The sequence below is a fragment of the Triticum urartu genome, chromosome 3 (assembly GCF_003073215.2).
Source record: "Triticum urartu cultivar G1812 chromosome 3, Tu2.1, whole genome shotgun sequence".
Lineage (NCBI taxonomy): Eukaryota > Viridiplantae > Streptophyta > Magnoliopsida > Poales > Poaceae > Triticum > Triticum urartu.
In genome coordinates, this window is record NC_053024.1 from 291,611,937 (window position 1) to 291,620,385 (window position 8,449).

Sequence of the window (8,449 nt, forward strand, 5' to 3'; positions counted from 1 at the left end):
GCGGAGCCGGGGAAGACGCGGCAGTGGAAGCCCGCGCAGAGAGGAGTACGAGGGTTCACTGGTTCGGCTGCATTGTGAGGCTGCCGTCACCGCAGGGCCTGGCTAGCGGTGGGAATAGTAGGGGCGGTGAGGCCTCTGCAGTAGCGCAGCCAGCCACGGGAGGCAGGAGCATGCGGCACGACCGGCGCTGCTTTGGGCGGCTGGAGCAAGAAGACCAGAGGTTGAAGAAGCACTACGGCTGTTGGATGGACATCGTAAGGTCACTGGAGCTAGAATCGTTCATATTGACTAAGTTGACAAAGCCCTTCGTCCCCGTCAACTTAATAGACCCACAAGTCAGCCTCCCACCAAGGTGGGTCTCAGCTAGCCGGGGGAGTATTCATTTTTTTATGCGTAATAAGGAGGCACTTCCGGTGGGTCCGAGCTGACAGTGGGGGGAATGTTTTTTTCACGAAATACGGTGGCCCATCCGGTGGGTCCTAGCAGTCAGGGGGAAATGATTTTTTTCGCAAAATACTGTTGGCCCGTCTGGTGGGTCCCCACTGTCAGGTGGAGGAATAATTATTTTCCGCATAATAAGGAGGCACTTCCTTGCGGCTGCCGTGGACCCAGCTGTCAGCCTCTCCACGTATAGTACTCTTCTGATTGAAGTCGGTCGTTGACCACATTGACCACGCCGCGCCGAGAGCACCACGGCGGTGGACGACTACGAGGCCTAGGAAGGGGACAACATGGAGCCGGGCAAGACGCGGAAGTGGATGCCCACACGGAGAGGAGTACGAGTGTTCACTGGTTCGGCTGCGGTGTGAGGCAGTCGTCGCCGCAGAATAACAGGGGGTGTGGGTGAGTGGAGGGATGGCCTGGCCAGTGGTGGGAGTAGTATGGGGGCGGTGAGGCCTCCGCGGTAGCACAACCGGCCACGGGAGGCAGGAGCAGGCGGCACGACCGACGCTGCTTTGGGCGGCTGGAGCAAGAAGACCAGAGGTTGAAGAAGCACTATGGCCGTTGGATGGACATCATACGGTCACTGGAGCATTGACGAAGTTGACAAAGCCCTCCGTCCCCGTCAACTTAGTAGGCCCACAAGTCAGCCCAACAATATGGTGGGTCCCAGCTAGCAGGGGGTATTCATTTTTTTGGGCGTAATAAGGAGGCACTTCCTTGCATGCAAAGATATAGCTGGTGGGTCCGACCTGTCAGCGGGGGGAACGTTTGTTTCGCGAAATACAGAGGCCCTTCCTGTGGGTCCTAGCTCTCAGGTGGAGGAATCATTATTTTGCACGTAATAAGGAGGCATTTCCTTGCGTGCGGCCATGGACCCAGCTATCAGCCTCTCCACGTACAGTCCACTTCCGATGGATGTCGTTCATTGACCACATTGAGAAGGCCATGCCGAGAGCACCAGGGCGGTGGATGACGGCGAGGCCTAGGAAGGGAACGACACGGAGCCAGGGAATACTCGACCGTTGTTTCCCACGCGGAGGAGTACGAGGGTTTACTGGTTCGTCTACCGTCGCCAGAGAATATCAGCATGTGTGGGTGAGTAGAGGGATGGCTAGGCCAGCGATGGGAGTATGGTGGGGCCGTGAGGCCTGCGCAGCAGCATAGCCGGCCGCGGGAGGAGGGAGCAGGCAGTCCTGTCGGCGCTTGGTTGAGCGGCTGGAGCATGAAGAGCAGAGATTGAAGAAGCACGACGGCCGTTGGATGGACATCCAACAGTCACTGCTCTCGTGTGTTGACTAAGTTGACAGGGCGTTGCGTGTGCGTCAACCTTTTTTTTATGAAAGCATACGCGTCAACCTGTAGTAGGCGCACAAGTCAGCCTCAAATCTGTGGAAAACAGCATACAGCCCATCTGCCATTATTTCTAATAATGTACAGCCCATTTGCTCATTCTTAAGAATTTTTTTGGAGCCCATCTTCTTTTTGTTAGCATTACACCCCATATTGTGGCCACGGTTAAAAAGTATATGAAATTTTGCATATTTCGGTGCGGTCAACTGTTTTTAATCCAGAAATATCGATTCACATTCAAACTATTTTGAAAAATAATTTATATAAATATAAAATCCAAATAATTGTCCACGCATAAAAATCAATGGAATTTAAGATCTTGTAATGAAAGAAAATTGAAACTAATTCCCGGTTTGATGTGTTTTAAAAATGTACAACCCATTTCTGGGCAAACCGAATGAAACTCTCCTCGTCTTGAAAGATTTGCAGCCCAGCAGGGCCGATAAAGCATGTAGGCCTTGTTTGGGTATTTCTTTAAAAAAATAGAACTGGGCTAGCCATTTTCAGCAAGAAAAAAACACAACTGGGCTCATGATGTGGTAAACATAAATAAAACCCTAGCTAGACCGGCCACAGCCTCCGCACAGCCCCGTTGTTACCCTGATCCGTCCGTAAAACTAGTATATATAACAACTGCTTGTTCCTCAAAAAAAACTGAGCGACTTGCTGGGTCCCTGGTGTCAGCCGCTCGTAGTGTAATTCTCTCGTTTATTGACTACGTTGACAATGGCGTGAGCCCCAGATGTCCAACCATTAGGAGGAACCATATTTTTGGACTTGTACTATAGAGGCACTTGCTTGCGTACTGCCATGACACTGGTGGGTCCCTACTATCATCCTCTCCACGTACAGTCATCTCCTTGTTCCTCTCGGTTGTTGACGACGTTGACAACGCAAGAGGGCGGCGCACCGCGCACGGCGAGCGAACCAAGGCCGCAAGGCGGAGGACAACGGCGAGGCCTCGCACTGAACGAACAGGAGCCGTTGAAGATGCACCGGTCCAGTCGCAGGCGGAGTGGAGTACGAGGGTTGACTGGTTCGGGCGCGGGTGTGTGTTGGGGCTGACGTCACCGGAGAATAACAGGACGTGTGGGGGAATAGAGGGAGGGACTGGCCAACGTTGGAGGGTACGTACAGTAGGGCGGCGGAGGCGCAGCCAGCCATGGGAGGCGGGAGCAGGCGGAGCCGATAGGGTGGTTTGGTTGGCCGGCTGGAGGAAGAAGAAGACAAGAGATAGAAGATACACGACAGATGTTGGATGTCAATCCAACGGCTGTTAGGCAGAATCGTTTGTTGACTGGCTAGTAAGTCGACACCACCTTGGATAGGCTATTTCCTCGCGGGTCCCAAATGTCAGAATCCAAATCTGTCATGGTCATGCAACCTTTCCTATGAAAATTTATAGCCCATTTGATGTGCTAGTTCGAAATAAGTTTGTGGGTGCTGGTGGGGGCTAATCACTTGGTTTCTGTAATGCACAGTGAGCTCAAGCAGCCCGCGAGAGTGATGTTATTTCCCTTGGTTGGGATTTGTTACAATATTTCACTCTAAATTAAACGAATGGCAAGCCATTTGCCTTGTTTCAAAGAAAATATGACCGTCACAGCCGAGTTGAAAAGGCCAGGAACATCTAACTCCAGCTTACAAACTGTACAAAAGCACGAGGGTTAATTGTTCATCAGGTTTACAAAATAACTAGATTGATAAGGGCAACAACATCTAACTCCAGCACTGTTTTCGGCAGTCACAGTCAAATGGATCGGTTAGGTCCATAGAATGAACAACCTGGGTCGTAAAATTTACCGGATTATGACCACAATATGTTGTAAATAGAAGCCCGGCACGTTCATAAGCTCTTTTGCCCACCTGAAACTCATTTTTTTGCTCTTCGACATACCCATCCTTCAATTAAGTAAATATATGGGCTTTTGAATAGATTCTACTATTTACTAGTGTGGATGGGCTGTTTTGTCTTGGGCCCAGAGAAACAATTACTACTAGTACAGTGAAGACACTCTACAGCTACCCAGAAAAACAATTACTACTAGTACAGTGGAGACACACTACCGCTTCTGGCTCCTCCTAGGTCATTGAAACGTCTCCCTCTACTGAATGTCGTTATACTTTTGTTCGCCGACATGCGGGCCATGCAACGCGCGGGCCCAAATGCCATCCAGCAAATTAGAAGGTAGTATGCAGGCGGAGAGTCACCCCGGTCATAGCGCGGCAGTAACGAGTCATCGTATCACAAAACCCCACCTCCCCACAGTCTAAGTTTGACGGACGAAGCAACCATCATTTCACTCTTCACTGAATCCCCTTCTCCTTCACCGTCTTCAAGAAAGGCAACACTCGCATCTGCCACTGTTCTTCTCTCCGAACGAAGGGAAGGTAAGCGGATCCGTGATGTTGGTATATTTTCATTCAGAGAAAAAAAAGAACTTTTGCAAAGCAGTAACCGATCCTCACTCTCTTTTTTGTTTCATTTTCATTGCGATTGTGTTTTCCTTCTAGTGGTCTCCTAGTATTCGTCAGTTTCATGATGGACCAAGGAGAGCCAGTCAAAGATCTGCTGATATTGGAGCAGACGCGGGAGGCTGATCCCCACAGACATAGAGCTCCAAGAAGATGGAGGCAACCACTGAGCCGACCCCAGATACTCTCACGTCCACAACTGAGATGGTCAATGCCCCGTTTGAGGTTACAACCCCCGTGGCACTGCAGGAGCAGTTTTCCCCCTTCGAGGATGTCCCCCCCCCCCCCGCTGAGCTGCCTAAGGTGATTTCCTTCTTTGCCGATCTCGATTGTGGTTTTTCATCTAAGTATGTGGTGATTTTTTTAGAAAAAGAAGTATGTGGTGATTAATAATGCAAAATTTTATTAGCTTCAATGCCATGCTATACATAGTGGTTTAAATAACTTGTGTTTCTTATACTGAAAAGTAATTCAGAATTTGTTTCTGTTTCAATTAGAGCCCTGATGCAGACAAGGATTGTGTGGTTGTAGATGTCACTCGCTATGAGGCGGACGACCTGAATATACGCACTGGGAAAATAGAGTTCTTAGGTTGTTGGATCCTGGAAGCCATTTGTGGTTATACCAATGAAGAGTTGTATTCCAGCCACACTGTTGTCAGGCGTGTTGTCCAGGGTGTACTGAAGCACAAGAAGTTCAAAGCTACTCCTTCGTTTGTGAGGCAAACTGTTCTTGTCAAGCTTACGCGGGAAGATGACGTGGCATGCCTCCACAAACAAGTTTATCAGTGGCAAGGCCACAAGGTTGTCTTCATGAAGGTTCATAGGATTGAGCTTCTGCGGGACGTCCTCGATGATGTTCATGGCAAGGTCCGTCTTGTGTCCAGCCCAAATTAGATCAAGGCATGAAATAGTTGCCCCAGCTAGTGTTTAATAGCAGTTTGGATTGTGTCTAATTATCCGAACCTTGCCTGTTATCGACCCCTCTGGGGCTAGTACTCTGTTTGAATCCGTCTATGGGAACTGCTGCTACTTTTGTGTCCCCGTGAATCATTTGAGAACCATCGTAATTGTTGCCGAAACATATGGTCCTCACTAGTTTTTTCATGAATATGTCATGGTAAGACATAAGTTGTCACGGTTTATCATACGAGCAGTGTGTGTTTTTATGAAATAGAGCACTCATTCAAGAACCATGCGCCGACGTATACATAAGTACTTGTAAACACTGTTGGTGCTACCCCACTTGTAAGCAGTTGTGCAAAACACGGCACTTTGGCTCAGCTTGCTTCAACACTAGGCTATCGACCAGCTAACAATCAACAATCTGCTGTCTGACATATAAGCAACTATGTATCTTGTTACAGTGGTTCATGCAGTTAATTGAGGCCACAATGTAATAAATTCCAAACGTTCACACGCTAGTCCAGCGCTCATGTGGAACACTCACATTAAACTCGTCTTCATAAAAAACTTGAAAAGCATAAGTTAAGCAATTTTATACATCTCAATGATTCATAGAACATAACTAACATATACTAGTTCACAGCAAAAGACAAAGTTGTGAGAAGGTTTACAAATCAGGAAAAAACAAGCAAGGCTTCTCTGAGCAAAGGGCCTCCCGGCAGGCTTAAACTTCCTAGAGTTCACTCTGGTTTTTTCTTGTTGCCACCATTCAAGGTTAGGTTCTCTCATTCCAGAATAACCAATTATAATTGTGGTCTCAGCTGGAATGCTGAACTGAACCATGTAGTGTACTGACCAGCTGAAATGCTTATGCATTCCACTAAATTTAAGCACCGCTATTTGCAAAAATAAGCAGACCACAATGCCTCTTGTCCGCGCACCTGTCCAAAAAACTGCCGTGCAGCCGTGCCAGCTAGTCCTTGGTCCATGGATGAACTGGTAGAAAGTGCATTCCGGACTAGGATGCAGTTGTTTTCGCTTGTCCATGCACTGCAATCAGGAAGTAAAACGTATGAATCAGCTTCTTTTAGATTGCATCGGTCATTCTACCTTAGTTACTACCAATGTAGGGATACGTTGAGGATGGGAGGTTAGACGACGGCAACGAGGGATAGCCATCTCATTTTGCGCAGTTGTACTAAAACTGAGGTGTGTGCTTTTGATTGCGCGAATAGAAACGATACGGAGACAGACATCCCGAAATGATATGGAGACATGCACCCCTGTTTGCGCCAATACAAAATATGGTTATTTAAACAGTGACAGATATTACTACTTTCCCCCGTTTCCTCTTAGAACCAAGTCCTAGATTCATGCTACAGCTTTCCCACTTTCTTCCCTGTTTGAACCAACGCTTTGAGTCGATTGTATGAACTAGCTTTACTTCTAATAATAGTAGAAGTCTAGGTGGCTTTGGAACAGCGGACGGAAGTAGAAAATGATCCACACGAAGGGAGCTGGGGCAGTAGTGCAAGGCAGGTTTCGAAGGAATATATACCTGAGGGTCGTCGGCATGTGGCAAAGACGGCGTCGGAGGCCCTCCCAAGCCGGCGCTCTCTCGAAGAGAACGGCACGGCCGCCGATCGGGACGTGCGGCCAGCCGTTGGTCTCCTCCCTCGCCATCGACGACAGCGTGAATGATGCACCTACACCCCTGCCCCGGTCGAGGTTGTCCGGCCGGATTTGTGACTAGCCATGAGCTGAGAGAGAGTGTGGCCACCTATGTGTTGCTTAGATCTGGAGAGCATGAGAGAGTGAACGAGAGGAACCCTAGTAAAGCAAGCGCTAAGGCTACTGCTTTTATATATAGTGGGGTGATTTTGTTGTACTAGCTTCAAAAAAATGTGCTCCTACGTGTACCCACGAGTGGGTGTGAGACAGTGCATGCGTGCACCGCTTCTCTTCGTGAGAGTACAATATACTATGCCCAAAAACGTTCGCCGCAAGAGTAATAGTATAAGTGTGTGACATGTGATCTAAAATAAAATGTGCGTGCCGTCTTTTGTTTTTTAGAAGTTCTGAGGGTAGGGTGTGAAGAGCACATATTTGCGTGACGTCTACCTGTAGATAGACGGTGGGTGCGACGTGTCAGTCTGCGAGAGGACTCGAGAGAGTCGTGACTCGTGAGGGTGTGTGTGCGTGTGAGAGAGGGGGGCACGTATCAATGCAATGCATGTGTTCGTAAATCATTATCCGACAAACGTTCGCCACAAGCCTTTTCCTGACGAACGTCGTAAGAACTGTTAGATCGGCATCCGACAGTGTCAGTTTTGCCATGTCATTTAACAGAACAGCCACTCCTCCTCCACACAAATCTTCCACGTGAGTGTTAGCAACTGCCGTATGCTCCCTCCGTTCCGAAATGTAGTGCATATAGCTTTATTTAAAATTCGAACCTCGCAAACTTTTACCAAGTTTTTGTGTACCAAATTGCACATGTAGAATACCATGTACTATATATCATTTCATTCATCTTCGAGAGGTAACTATAAAGATGGGTGAGGAGTCTACAAAGAAAGACCATCGTATCACCCGCAGCAATTTCAAGCATCCTTTAGTGTCGAGGAATATCATAGGAACTCTATATGATATGATTTTTATAGGATTTTTCCTTTAGAACCAATTGGTTCATAGGAATAGATTCATATACTCCATATTTCAAAGGAAATAAGCATGATATCATTTCTATAGCTTTAGAGCCACTTGGTTCATATGAATGGATTCCTATACTCCCTTAGTTTCAAAGGAAAATAAACATTGGCGTATATTCAATAGAAATGTTCCTATGATATGAACCAAATTACATATCTTTTCTAATCCCTCCTCATAGGAATTGAGATACATGTCATCTCTAGATTCAATAGAAAAGTTCCTATGATGTGAACCAAATGACATCTCTTTTCCAATCCCTACTCATAGGAATTGAGATGCTCCATGTCATCTCTTTCCCTACAACTTCCATGTATACATCTTCTATTCCTAAATAGATAGTACAACCCACTAGTAGCTTTTTTTTTTTCCAAAACATGCAACTATGGCGCAAGAACTATATAGTGTGCCAATAACTTTGAAAGATGGTCGCTGGATGAAGCTAACCCGACAGTGCAGAGATAGGCAAATCCGAGCACTACTGGCCGTTGGATATCACCAACATTCCACCAGATCTGCCACATGTACAATTTAGAAGATTCCATGGTTGAACATAAGCATAATGC